Here is a 14,924-nt window from a genome sequence, read left to right on the forward strand (position 1 = left end):
TGTTTTATTTCCTTGCACTTGGAAATAGAAGCAATAAATTTCCAGGGAAATGAAACTCACTTATCAGATTTTCCAAGCATCAAGTTTCATATTAGGAAAGGGAAAAAAAAATTCATTCTAAGGGGACTCAGTACAGCTGTAAACCAATATGTGGAAGCTCTATCAGAGAATAAACCCTCCTGGTAGACTCACTGTTATAAGCCTCAAGTTTCAGTCAGAAATTTTCTTGAAAGGGCCAACAAATTTACAGGGCAAGTATTTAGCGATTCACAATCCAGACCCCTCAAATCAAATCAATACAACTGACATTTAACAAGGTCAAATGTTGTCATGGCTGAAACAAATGTGGATGGGCAGTGATTGTTTCATAAGCCATCTTTACCAGATTTTTTTTGTTTAATTTTCCTTCCAATAAATGATGTTTTTTTTTAATCTTACACCCTGATGGGAAAATCAGGAATAAGAAATTTTTAATTGAAAAAGTTCAGTTCACTCCTCAAAAACGTTTCAAAATTTCTTTTTTTTTGTGTTTTCTAAGAGACAGATATTTTGGTATCTTCCCTAATGCAAGTTCACTAAACACTGCCCAGTTCTCTTTCTCAGTGTCCTTCCGAGTGACCTTGCTGAAAACTGACCTCACACAGGGACCAGGACAGGGTCAGGCTGACAGACAAAATCTTAGACCAGGCTCTACCACCAGTTATCACATTATAAATCAAGATTAATACCACAAAACTTCGTGCAATGGCCCTAGAATTAAATCTCTGCAGCAAGAACTTAGTTCACACAGGGAAATCCTCCCACGGGGGTAAATATTAATGTTGGGGAAGGGGTGCAGGGCAAGGCTGTTTCAAACCACAGGCCAAAGTGAAAGGAATTTGGAGGCTCTTTAGACTCATTTTTAAAAGCCGGGTCTGGCATGGAAAATTCCTGTTGCTCGTGTTTATGCACAGTTCTACACAGAGATAGAGAATGAAAGAGTTGTCAAATCTCTGAGCACAGGGGAGCACAGGGGCAGGCAGGGATGCGGCAGGGATGCAGCAGGGATGCAGCAGGGATGCAGCAGGGATGCAGCAGGGATGCAGGCAGGGATGCGGCAGGGATGCAGCAGGGATGCAGCAGGGATGCAGCAGGGATGCAGCAGGGATGCAGCAGGGATGCAGCAGGGATGCAGCAGGGATGCAGCAGGGATGCAGCAGGGATGCGGGCAGGGATGCGGGCAGGGATGCGGGCAGGGATGCGGGCAGGGATGCAGGCAGGGATGCAGGCAGGGACGCGGGCAGGGACGCGGGCAGGGACGCGGGCAGGGACGCGGGCAGGGACGCGGGCAGGGATGCGGGCAGGGACGCGGGCAGGGACGCGGGAAGGGATGCAGCAGGGATGCAGTAGGGATGCAGCAGGAATGCAGCAGGGATGCAGCAGGGATGCAGCAGGGATGCGGGCAGGGATGCGGGCAGGGATGCGGGCAGGGATGCGGGCAGGGATGCAGCAGGGACGCGGGCAGGGATGCGGGAAGGGATGCAGCAGGGATGCGGGCAGGGATGCAGGCAGGGATGCGGGCAGGGATGCAGGCAGGGATGCAGCAGGGATGCGGGCAGGGATGCGGGCAGAGGATGCAGGCAGAGGATGCAGGAAGGGATGAATCAGGAATGCAGGCAGGGATGCAGCAGGGCCACCTCTGCCAGCAGCTTTGCCTGCAGCACTTTATTCATTCCCTGACATCTGGGACTGACTGGGCTCCTGTCTCTGAGCAGCTCCTCCAGACTGCCAGGCAAGCCTCAAATTCTACATCAAAGTTACTGTTAGATTCCAACGAGCAGACACTTCAGTGTGTCCCAATCAGGCCTTAATCTTTAAGTGCTGTTTTTTCTCTCTCTCTCTTAAAGATCATGCTGGCTTTTCCCTCTGCCTGAGAGCTCTAGCTGAGCCAAAGCAAGCATCGCTCAGCCATCAAAACAAGCCAGAGCAAAATAATCCTTTTTCTTTATTTTCCTGATGACTACCACGAGGAGGCACTGCAGCCTGCTTTATAGAAGGATTTTTTTAGTTATTAAAAAAAAAAAAAAGAGGAAAAAAAAAAGAGGCAAGAAGAAAAGAGAAGAGGAGAGGGAGGAAAAAAAAAAAAAAGAACCAACCACGCTGGTGAAGTGTCTATTCGACACCAGCACAGCTCTGGTGTCATTCCCTATTTAATGGCTGTCAGTGAGGGGGAAAGACAACGTGGTGGGTAATTAAAACCAAATTGCAGGCAGGAGATGACTGCAGAAGGATGATATTGTCATTAATACTGATTTAACATGCACCTGGGTAAGGTGAGAGAGTGCAGCTAGGGAAATCGCAAAGGCACCAGGGTTGCCTAATTTAAAGATGTAGGGTTTCCAGCCGAAGCATGTTTAAAACCCGAATAAAACCATCATATTATGACAGCGGATATAAAACTGAAACAAATGTGCTACACATGTCTGTTAAAAAGAAAAAACTCTCCAACCCTGTGTTCACAGCAAAGCAAGCGCTGCGTCCTCTCTGAAGTTCAAAAGTATTTTTTTTAAAGAAGGTTTTTTGTTGGGTTCTCTCATATCTTGGTTTCTAATGTGTTCGGGGCTTCCTCTGCTTTTACAAAGCTGACTGACAAGAAGGGACCTTTGTTAGATGGAGGGGGAAAAAAAAAACCCACTGAAAAATCCAGTCTGTCTCACAGAAAAAAAAAAAAATTCTGCTCCATTAATTTTTCAGGGAGTAAAGATCCCCCACCTCGAATTTAGTGCAAGACTATGGTACAATTCATTTGTGAAGAAAGGAAACTGTGGACTGGCTACTGAGACAGGAGATAAAACAAGGAAAGTTTGTTAATGACAGTATGTTACACACTACAGAGGTTTGTGTGGCTCCAGCCCTGTCCAGCTTCGTTCCCAAGGCTCAACCCCAGATCCAGCAGGGCTGGGGAAAGCTTGCCCAGCATATTGCTAAATGCAATGTAAATCAGCAGCTCTTAATTAAAAATTCAGCTACTGGACTTTTCCTTAGCGAAACAATGCAGTTCAAAGCTCTGAGAAAAATTTTATGACATCTAAAGGTGAAAAAGTATCTTAGAAAACCTATACTCCTCCCTCGACTTTTTAATTTTTTTTTCCTTTTTGACAATTCACTCTCTGGACATCATATCAAGTTCAGATAACTGAAAGGGGGGGTTGCAGCCTTCACAGGCAACATATTGCTGTACAGGAAAATGTCCAAACTATGGCTGAAATCGGGGTAGGAACCAATAAATCTCCTTTCAGTTTAGTTGTAAATGAAATGTGTGTATGGAAATTACCACCTTTCTGACTTACTCTTAAAAATGGAGTCATTATAGAAGTCATGAAGATATATATACGTTCCACTGAGGAAACATATTAAAAGGCGAAACTTTAAAATTAAAAAAAAAAAATAGAGGTAAAATAAAAATAGATTAAAGAGCTCAGGTAGAGAAAATAAAGGTGATGTGATGGGTCCTGACCTAAAGGCTGTTGAAATCTGTGGTGAAGTTCTGGAAATTCAGTAGACTTGATCAAACTCATAACAAACATTATTATGACAGCCTTTCACTGTTTCATTTTCCCTTTTGCAAGAATGTGAAAGGTACAATTAGACTTTTAATTAAACGGCAGAAATGTTTGTCACCTTCTGACGATTTGCACGATTTTTCTTACAATTCCCAACGACCTGCGAATTAAATCCTCCTCTTCCTCTCCCAACCCTGCGAACAGAGACCTTGTCCTTGGGGGCTGCCGCTTTTGGGGGCACCAGCGGGTTCTCAGCGCTGGCTGGCTGCAGGGGGCTCAGAAAATGCTCATTTTTCACAGGGTGCTGCCAGAGGAGCTCAGCTCCGGGCTGGATCATCCCCAGAAAGCGCCAAGCGTGCGGAATTCCCCAAGGCAGGGGGAGCAGGGTGAGGGATGCAGGATGCGGAGCTGCGGGACCGAGCGGTGCCTGCGGAGCGCGGACAGTTCCCCGCCGGGCTGGGGGCAGCAAAGATAAAGGCAGCGCTCGGGAAAAAAGCGATTTCGTGACAAGACAGGCAGAGAAGAACCCAGGCAGGCAGGTGCTGTTTCTCCCCGGGCTGGACGCAGAACAGACAAGCTGCTAGAAAAGACTGGCAAAAAACCACGAGATCTGCCGAAGTCAGTGTGAGTTTCGCTGACTTGTACTGAATAGACTTGGAAAGCAGCTTCAGTATCAACAGTTCCTAAATTAAAACCTGTTTAGGTGATCATCAGATCATGCACTTGCTTGCCTGTTTCACTCAAATTATCTTTTTCCCCATATTCTAAAAACTGGAACTCCAGTGACACTCACAAACAACATATGTTGGTCAGATGAACATAACATCAGCTTTTTTTTTTTTCTCCTGTGTGTCTGTGTATGAATATTTTATGGCTCAGTATTTTCCAGATCCAAGATCAGAATTCAGCTATCAATTTTCTGGACCCTGACACTCCATTTTCTTAATTGGTAGTAATTTAAAAATCAAGTGACTTATTTGCAGTCTACTTTCTTGTTTAAGAAAAAAAGGAAGCAGACATCTTTATAATAGCTGCCTAGAGAAATGTCATGACAAATTGCAGCATAGATCAGAAATACTACTTAGCAAAGAGCTTAATACAAGCAGCTTAATACATAAATACGAAAAACTAGGAGCAGGATAAAAAAAAAAAAAGAATCCTAATCTCTTTTGCTCAACTTTGAAATCTCTAAGGCCCACATCCTATAAAACCTCGGTGCTTTATTTTATGATCACAAGGAGCCCTCCTCAAGTTAGTAACTCTAATAGAGTTCATGCCTAAAAATCCACTGTGATAAGACTTAAAGTACATCTTCTAGTTGGGAATATTGGTTGCAATTTTCTCTTCCTGATGGTTCTTTTCTCTCACTTATAAAATACATATTCTGTTATGATTTCATCTGTCTAAATAGAGGGATTCAGATAAACTACTTCCACTATTGCATCAAAGCATGATCTAAACGTCTGGATATGAATCAATTAAATTCTCCTTTTCACTTTGAAAAACTTGCCAGAGGAATAGCTTTCTTTCCCTATCAGTTGTTTGAGAGTTTGAGAGATTTTCTCTGTATTCAGGTCCCTATAAAAAATCAGTCCAAGGACAGTTAATTTGGAAATTTTTAGGGTTATTTTAATGCACATAAAATAGATCACGTTGTAATTTCTTTTATGACACAAGGTGAAAGCATAAGAACCTCTAATATTGTTTTATGTTTTGTTCACTCTGAAATCAGAGAAAAAAATCCAGAGAAAAAAGTCACTTTCCAAATTCTGTCATCCCTGCACCTACAAACAAAAGGGGTTATTGAAAGCTCCGGGCTAACAAGGCTTCAGGTACCAAAAAAGAAAGTTGTGTGTTCCTCAAGTATCCCCACAAAAGGAAGTGATCAGTCTTCAAAGCAACTGATAATTCATGGACAGAAAACAACAATGCTCAACCCAATAAAAGCAGCTCTTCTGCAGTGAGTTGGAAATCTGACCCCATTCCCAATAGCTGCCTGCAATAAAGCATGGAAAATCATGAAGCAACTACCTGACACTTAATACTGGGTTATTATTAGAAAACTATTTTGTTGTGGAGAAAAAGAAAAAAAAAAGCCATTTTCTTGTACAGCTAAAAGAAAAAAGCAAATAACATCCCTTTCACCTTTTAAAAATACTAATGGCTCTACACTGAGTTTATTTGCAGCTGAAGTAAGAAATACATGGGACAAATCTTCCCTAGGTGCAAAGTGATATTGCTCTGTGGGCTTCAGTGTAGCTATTTTCATTTATTCTAGGTCTGGACCTGGCAGAGGAATTTTTTAATTTTTTTTTTTTTTTTCCCCTGGAAAGGTAACAGCTGCCAGCAGCAAAGCCAGAAACATGCAGTTTCTGTTATATTTTGCTTTCAGATGAAATGGAATGTCTTCGGGGAGCCCAGAGGCATGCTAATGAGACAGGTTCAATGGAGATGGACACACTGAGGCAGCACCTTGGCCCTTGCTCTGGCTGCCCTGCGTGCGGAGCACGGCTCAGCGGCTGGAGAGGTGCCCTGAGGGGCATGGGAGGATTTCCATTGCACAGGGATTCTTGCTTATGAACTTTCATTAACACAGGGTTAATTTCTAAGGACACCAAAGAGTCAGAATGTCTTGCAATTGTTCCAGGACTGCTACACAGAGCAGTTTTCGTACCAAAAAAAAAAAAAAAAATTATTTGGATTCGTGCAAATGTATTTTGTTTGCGAAGGGGAATATTGAATGTTGGACTTGTTTTAACTCAGCAAATACTGTAATATTAATGTATTCACTGAGTGGATTAGGAAATTTATCTTGTAATTTGTTGCTGCTACTAGTTGTCATTTTTGATTCCTGGAAAAATGAAATAAGATTTAACTTCAAAAAGTTCTTCTTTATTATCTAATTAAATAAAGGTGGCAGATTAATTGACTAATTGGTGTTCATGTATAGATGGAGACATATGGAAAGGATTTAAGATTAGACATATGGAAAGGATTTCTAAGATCTGTAAGACTGTGAGCAGCATTTTATCAGATGTTTTGTATACAACACGTGACCTGCACAAAATGCTGCATTCAGCATATACGCCAGATTCATAAATGGGTACATCTGAAATTCAGCCTCGTGGACATATTCACAATCAGCAAAGATGCAGACTAGTAATTCCATTTTGGACACAAACCCAGCAACAAGGAGGAACCTTAAATACATACTAAAGTGCCATAATAAATAGTGATTTTTAAATTTATTTTTTTTTTTTTTTAGGGACAGACCCTACCATTCATACCCACACTGAGTTATACACAAACACTTGAAAAATACCCATTCAAGCGGGTGGCAGCACAAAAGTGCCAGACTCTGAGTAAGATCTCAGCTGGCTGAGTTTAATGTGCACACAGAGGGAGAAGGAGGGAAGGTGTGGGGATTTAAGCCACTCCATTTCAGTATTAATTCACAGGGAGGTGGTCTAGACAGCGGAACTCAACGCCACAATGTACACACAGAGCCAACAGATACAACCACGCTCACAGCAAAAAGAGAAAAAGACAGAGTCAGACAAGCCTTGCTAGAGAAAAACAGTTACATTCTGTTAGGTTAATGGGTTGCAATATCCCTGCCACATCTGCAATGGTTTTAGAGGATTTATACCTGTAGTGAAGCAAACGATGACCGCATTGCATTATCGTCTTTCAAATAAATACAATATATTCTTGAAATACTGCTTTGGTCAAGTGCCTGGGATTCTTGTTCGACTCCAGCAAAGGTTTTGACTGCAACTCAGAATTGCAATGCCTATTTGGGAATTATAATAGAGCAACTTGCTACAAGGAAAAAAGTGGATGCTTTTATCCTCCAAAAGAAAGAAAAGGTCTATGTCATCGCTACTCTGAAAATGACACTCGAAGTTGGGATTTGTGTAAATGTAGTGATGAAATCTTGAAACAGTAAGAATTTATCAGCTAGAGAACTCTTCACAATGGGCCAAATCAGTAAAGATGGCATCGGTGTAAAGTTATCACCTAGAAAAAGGAGGGTTTTTTTCCTAAATACAGGTATAAAGCCAGCAGTCACCCCACAGCTCATGGAGGTGCCAGTGTTGGAAGAGGCAGGTTTTCTGACTACACTGAAAAGAAACCCTGTTTATATTTTTCAAATGACATGAAATAGAAATTGCCTCCATTCGTGATCTTGGAGCAGTCACAGCTCAATTCTGGAATTAGGATCATTTCTTACAGCCTCACCCAATACTCCTGAGGAGTTTACTATGCCATGATACCAAAACAACTAATTTTTCAGCTCCTGGTGCAAAGGGCCCATAAATAAAGGATGATTTGAAGACAGGATTCAGTTTATCCTCTGGAATGTGGGTACCACATTATTCTGACTGAACTATCCCTGCATACTTGACCCAACTGGGGTAGTAACTCTTAAGTTGAAATACACCCAGGTACACACAGAGCCCATAAAAAATGAATAAGAAATTTGAAGATACTGATACTTGCCCTCAATTTACTTTTCTGGAAGTAGCAAAATATCCCAGTTTGTCAAATTTAAAAGCCTTAACTCTTCCTAATCCTAACCATAACCTTAACCTAGCCCCAGACCCTGGCTCAGAGAGTCTGGGGAATGCAGCCCTGCCTGCAAATCAAAAAGAATAATTCTATCAAAGCTCGTGATACTTCGCTCTCGTTTTATCTCCAGGAATTTGCAAAGTCCCACACTCATCTTGGCTGCTGCCTCCCTGTTTTTTCTACTGCACAGCCTCACTCCAGATGAAAGCAGACAACAACACCAGGTCTCCCTCCCAGAAACTGGGACATTCCCCAGTGTGTGACACCGAGCACTCCTGACCCCAACCCTAAGTCCAGCCTAACTGAGCTTGGGAACTGAGGAGGGACTCACAGATTAGTCACGCTTTTTGTTCACCTGTCTGAAAACTGCAAAAGACCCCAAACCTGGACCTCATTCCTAACCTTAGGTGGGCATGGGAAACATCTGCCAGCTTCCAGCACAGGATGGGAGAGCAGACAGCAGACAAAGCATAGGGGTTCAAACCAGCACGCCCAGAACTGGGCTGATTATGGCAAACCTTTTATTAAAAGCATCTCGGATTGTACATTAAATAATTTAGTAGCGCTTACTTTAGGAAATCTAAGAAAACATGTATAAACTAGTCTCATAAAAACCTAATTTTATGTAGTGAACAGTGTGTTTTCCACTGTTCCAGCCAATTTCCTTATTGTTTGTAAGAGTATAAAACATCTCAATACGCTGTGAGGGACTGAAATAAGCAAACTAACATAAAAAATATACTAATAATACTGTTTATAATTTCTGCCTACTACTTATAAAATTACTAAAGAAGGAAAGGGGAAATACAGGTTGGGAAATCTTATTTTTGAGAGGTTATAACCCAGCCTTTGTGTTCACTTTCACGATAAGCCCAAATTTCCTTCTCAATCCTACACTTAAAACAAAAGAGAAGAAAAAGATTGAATCAAGACTCTGTGAGTTCAGAGGAATACTGTATACATTAAAATAAGAATTAATAATGCCTCAGAGGATCTTAAAAACTGTTGACAGACCCATGTGTCCCCCTATCCAAATATGTCTGTGTGTGTTGTTTCCAAATGTGAGATTTAACTAAGTCTGTCAGGTACCAGCTCACATTTTTCTTATTTTCTGTCACGTGCATCAGCCAGTCCTTTCCTCTAACAAAGGAACCACAAATTGTTGTGGAGGTGACTCACTAGAAATACATCCCAAAGATGAGTTCGGGGAAAAAAAAAAAAATAGAAAAATATGAGAAAAACAAAACTATCCCTGTTATAGCTGTGTTCTCTGATTTTGCAGAACTCTGTGTTTTCCTGCAATCCCACCCAGGTTGCCCATTCCCAATTTACAGGGCCCGCACGCCTCCCCATGCACCAGCTGCGGCAACTGAAAGTAATTATCACTCCAGACACAATAAGGTGTTAAAGGTAGTGGCGAGCATTTTGTGCAAAAAGAAAAAAAATTAGGAAGGAGGGAACCTGATGAAAGGAGATTAGTGTCTGTTAGTCTTTTGGAGAGGAACAGGGGAAAGCAAAGAGGGGGAGAGAAATAATAAATAACCCCGATCCTTAGGGAATACTTGCATATGTGGCAGACAATGAAATAAAAGTTTTCTTTGAAGAGCGAGTTCCTTTTCGGATGAAGTAAGCGGCACCAAAATGAAATCACAGAGTTATGTTACAGCTGATGTATAACTGATCAAAAGAGCAACAGGATGGAGTTATGAGAACAGAGGTTGGGAAAAACAGAATTAAACCAAAACACACTTCTTTGGAAAATAACCTACGAGACCCAGGGAATGGGAATAGCCACTGCCGGGCAGCTCACGGAGGCTCTGCAGCCTGGCAGCTCGTTCAATACCTGTCCTGAACTTCTCCTGGGGGGTGGGAGGCAAAGGGAAGAGACAGCACACGCAGGAGGGAAAATCTTACTGGAAAAGTTGTCAGAGGCAAGTCAGGGAGGGCACGGAAGAATAGGAGTTCGCTCCCAGGAACGGCAGCGAGGTCGGATCTGTTCTGGCTCTCTGTCTCTTTCCAGGGGATCTCATTTGCAGTGAAGCCCCTGGGACTCCTATCTCCGGCACTGGTAGGAATGAGATCACAGCCTGAGTATTTGTTCTACATTTTCCAAGAAAGTAGATTTTAGTGCAGCAAAGGACTCACATAAGGATCTCTGTGAATGACTCAGGTACGCGCACACTGAGAAATGTGCGGGAGCTGTAGAAGGGAATTTTTTTTAAGTCTGTTACATTTCTGCAAGGGGTAGAAGTTTATTTATTTATATAGGTAATAGCTGCTCATTCTTATCCTACTTTCACAAGTTTTTCCTCTGAAGTTATTCCACTGATGATTTAATGCCTGCTGAATTGCTGGTGAAGGTATTCACAGCCTTTCCAGGCATGCTCAGCTCTGCTGTGGGCAGTGTCCAGCAGCTATAGATGAAATTGGTGATAACCCCTTCAGCTAGCACAAAAACCTGCAATACAGGCTGTAATCAAGAATACCCAGTCTTTTCAGTGTGCAAACCCCCACTTTAGCTGTCTACCTCCTAATTTCTGTGATAAGTTCGGGATGCTGATGAGTCTCCTCTTTATTTAGTGAAGCACAAGTAGACTCGGACATGGAGCAATGTGAAATATTTCCAAAGAAATTGCACCCAACTCGCCTGCATTGTTAGAAGCTTCCAATTCAACAGAGCTCACAGCTAAAAAATACAGAAATTGCAGTCTATGGAGCATTCAAAGCAAAGACTGGTTTGTACAGCTGTAAACTAATGTACATGTTTTCACACAGATTTTCTGCATTTGAATAGCTCTGACTTCAAGCTACACAAACCTTTCCACTTGTATTTTGTACTGGAGAATTTTGAATGCTGTAAAATCCCCAGCTTTGGAAATGTGACCAGTTACAAATTTAAGCGAAGAGTTGTGATTTGGTTTGGGTTTTGCTCACAAATCTCTGCAACACCAAATGACACCCTTATTGGCAGAAGAAAATAACCTCTCCAGTGCCCCTCTGCAAAACATCTTCCAGCCTCATGGAGACAGGAATTAGCTCAGATGTTCCAAAGTAAAAAGAAACACCCAGAGCCAACTGGAAAGCATCACATACAGCACAGCAGGCCTGCAGCATCGACTCTGATGTGTCCTTGACACATTTTCTCTCTTGGTGGTAGAAGAAAGGTGCTATCAACAGGTGATTCAGGAAGGGAGAGGCAACACATGTGCATAAATATATATATATATACACACACACATGGAACTCTAGTGCTTCCTGAACCAGCTTTCTGCTGCTGCCTGCTTTATTTCTAGTTACTTCCTTGATCAAAAGTTAGATGATGAATCACCTTAGCAGGCACTCAGCTGCAACTGAAACAGGATGATGCTCCCTGAGCTTCTTTTGGGAGTATAGGAATTTACTGATTACACTCTTCCTTTGGAAGTTTGTTCCCTCAGTAGAAATTCCTGCTCATTTCCTCTACCCACTTTTAATCTCTGTACCAAGTACCAGAAATTATTCAGTATGTATTGGGACAACAGGATGTGGCACTTGGGGACGTGGTTTAGTGCTGGACACGGTAATGCTGGGTCAGTGCTTGGAATTTATGATCTCAGAGGTCTTTTCCAACCTTAACAATTCTGTGGTTCTAAACACAAGCTGATTGTTGTTTGTGTCGCTACACAGCGCTATCAGTTTAGTTCATTTCCATATCACTGATAGAATTTTATAGGATAAATCAGTCATATATACCATATTCAACGGCTATGTTTTCAGTTTCTGAAGCTAGAAAAAAAAAAAAAAAGAAGAATTTTTAAAAAGAAAACACATCAGGACATTAGTCAATCTGCAGAAGGAATTGTAAGTAAAAATAAATTTGTTTATAGCTTTTATTCATTGTGAGGAGGAGCTACTCTATATGGGCTAAAGTAAATAAAAATACTGGATGGTATAAAAGGTCTAGTAAGGAAATGTCTGGAAGAGGTTGGGACTACTGGTTTTGTTTAAGGGCCTATCTCCTTCAAATGCTTGTACTTGCAGGTAACTCATGTTGAAGTGATCAAAGTTACCTTTATATGCACACATTGACACAACTGGCCTCAAAGTCACCTGAAGTGTGTGAAAACATTAATTGACACAAGGGTGAGTACTAAAAAAGGAGCTGTTGTGGACTCAAAAGTGTGTAGCAGTGCTTGAAAGCTATAAAAGTATAACATAACACAGGCATTAAACGATTCCACGTTGTTAACACAGGCCATTACACTGATGCCCTGCAATGTTTCCTTTGTCACTTCTCCCATATTAAGAGAATGTTTTTCTAGACCTTCATCATTCCCTGAAGCAAAAACTGCTGTCTGGAAAGAACAAGACCCAAAGCATTATTTGTACATCCACAGGCATGAAAGGCACAAACAGCATTCAGTTCCTCCTGACTGAGACAGAGAGCACACTACAAAATCTTCAGAGCGATTCCTTCCCCAGCATTGTGCTACACATTCAAACTGGGGAGAAGATTTTTGGAATTATACAGGGAGGAGTCCAAAATTCTGTTGATCAACAGCCAGCAATTCAGATATTAAACTGTTTGTGATCCATCACTTCAGTCTTTTTCTGAAATTCCCTCATGGGGAAACACTACAAAATAAAACTTCAATACTCCCATAAGCTCCAAATAAAGCTTTTCTCTTTGATTGCCTCTATCTCATCTGTCTGCTTAGATTTGTGTGCCTAGTTAAGTGAATACAGAAGACCATACACTTGAAATGAAAACTACACAGAGTACACTCTTGACTTGTTACCATAATTTACCTTCTAAGTGGAACCTCTTATGAGCCTACTCAATTATATTTAAAATGACTGCACCTTTATTTCAACACAGTGTACACGCTGAACCTGCGGTCGAAAATCCTGAGCTGATGTAAAATTGCAGAGCCTCATCAAAATTCATAAGGGATTCCTGACTTCCACCAGCCCACACAGGGCCCCCAGAACCCATCACACTGCAATGCTTCTCCCATGGGGAACAATATTAGTGTTAAGCAATAAAACCAAGTTGGTTTTACGTCTAACGCTGATTTCTTTTCTGATATGATACTTTAGTTTATGCTTTTTCATGCAACAATACCTTGAATACATGGCAGGTTTACACTGAAAAACACAGTTTAAAAATACTTATTAAATGCTGAAGGCTTGACAGTTCCTTTAAATAATACTGGGGGGGAAAAATGCACAAGAACATTTTGGTAGTAGAATGAAAAATGCTGCAGTTTAGAGCAGTATGTCACTGAGAAATTAGTATAGATTTTTTTTTTTTTTTTTCCCCAGGACTACTGTCAGGGCTGGCAGGCCTAAAATTAGACATACCAGGTATGCACTTCACAGTGTCCCTCAGGTCTAGCTGTCAGCTCCCTGGGAACAAGATTCCTGTATATTTCAATAGCCTTCCTGCTCCGTGGATCCCCAAGAACAAAGCCAACGGGCAGAGGCAGCACTTCATGACACGCATCTCTGCAAGCAGGAAACAACCCATCACCTTGGGGGCTGCTGCCCAGGGGTTGCCTATTTAAAAAGCAGCATTTGGAAATCAAGAAATTTTTAGATGGAATCCGGAATAGCAGGAACTGAAAGGCAGGGGACTGATCTGTTTTAAAATATTCAGTCCTATTTTGAAGTGATAATCAGATATGAAGCGAAAAAATAAATCGATGAGTTCTCCAGTGATAAACTATCAATATTAACTAAAGGTCAAGAACAGTCAGATTTTGTTTGTCTTAGACATTGCTTTTTGCAGTTGACATTAATTCATTTGAAACCTGCACCATTTACCACTGGGTTTTTTGGTTTTTTTTTTCCATTTTTGGAACAAAACCTGACTGTAGGGTCTCATTTACTACATCATTTACCTTTTTCCAATTACACAAATGACTGAAGTTGACAGTGGCATGTTTTTGAGTATAAATATGATAATTTACTACTGGGAAAGAGATAACATGATCCTCTTTATTCTGCCATGCTCTGCTTGCAATGCTGCGCAGAATCTTAATTGAAAGATTTTTAAATAGTAGCTAAAACATAAACAATGTTTTGTTGTTGTTTTGTTGTGTTCTTTTAAATAACAGCTCTTGAAGCATTTTCTTTTCTTCTACTCTGTGTCCTTTTGCTCCTGCTTTTCATCCATTCTGGTATAACCGACTCTGTCTGGATCATGAGTTATCATTGGCTGCCAGTGGAATGCTACAATGCAATTTGTCTTATTGAAACATGGGCTAGCCCCACATGGCTGCAAAGAATCATTCACTTTCTAATAAATCAAACATTTGGTAAAATTCCTTCTTCTCTGACATGAAACGGTAGGACAGACAATGCTGCCTGTGAACTGAGAGGAGATGGTGATAAAAACGCCTTTTTTGTTCAGCCCTACTGAATTATTTTGTGATTAGTGAATTGCAACTACCAAATCCAAGCTCGCATCCTTGGCTGGTATTTTTTTTTTTTCCCCTTTCAAATTCAATCACTGTACTGTTTGTCTACTGTAAATAGAATGTTTCTGCACTTTACATAATTATCAACATTGTTTTTCCATTTAACAGAGAGAAAATCCTCGCCCCTTCATAATCACTGCAAATTTTACCATGAAAACACAAAATTCTAAAGCCATGCTATTATGTCTCTGACAATCTTGGAAGAATATTTGTCTGATAGAAGGCTCAAAATTATGGAATATGAAAGGCTCAAAGAATAAATAAATTATTTTTTTCTTGTAGTGTAACTAAAACTTTGAAAGTTACCATGTTACTTCTCTGCAGCTGCAGCTTTTCTGCCAAATCTGTG

General features: G+C 41.1%; 1 long non-coding RNA gene across 3 annotated transcripts in view; it reads right to left on the bottom strand.

The window, feature by feature from the left end:
* Positions 1-14,924, bottom strand: part of LOC143695176 (uncharacterized) — a 287,719-nt gene that overhangs the window by 128,932 nt on the left and 143,863 nt on the right. For 2 of the 3 annotated variants that reach the window (XR_013184159.1, XR_013184160.1), the window contains exon 1: positions 10,029-10,166. The exons of the other annotated variant lie outside the window; for it this stretch is intronic. This is a non-coding gene — a long non-coding RNA (uncharacterized LOC143695176). Of the gene's footprint in view, positions 1-10,028; positions 10,167-14,924 lie in introns of those variants that run through there. 3 annotated transcript variants of the gene reach the window in all.

Source organism: Agelaius phoeniceus, chromosome 13 (assembly GCF_051311805.1).
Source record: "Agelaius phoeniceus isolate bAgePho1 chromosome 13, bAgePho1.hap1, whole genome shotgun sequence".
NCBI lineage: Eukaryota > Metazoa > Chordata > Aves > Passeriformes > Icteridae > Agelaius > Agelaius phoeniceus.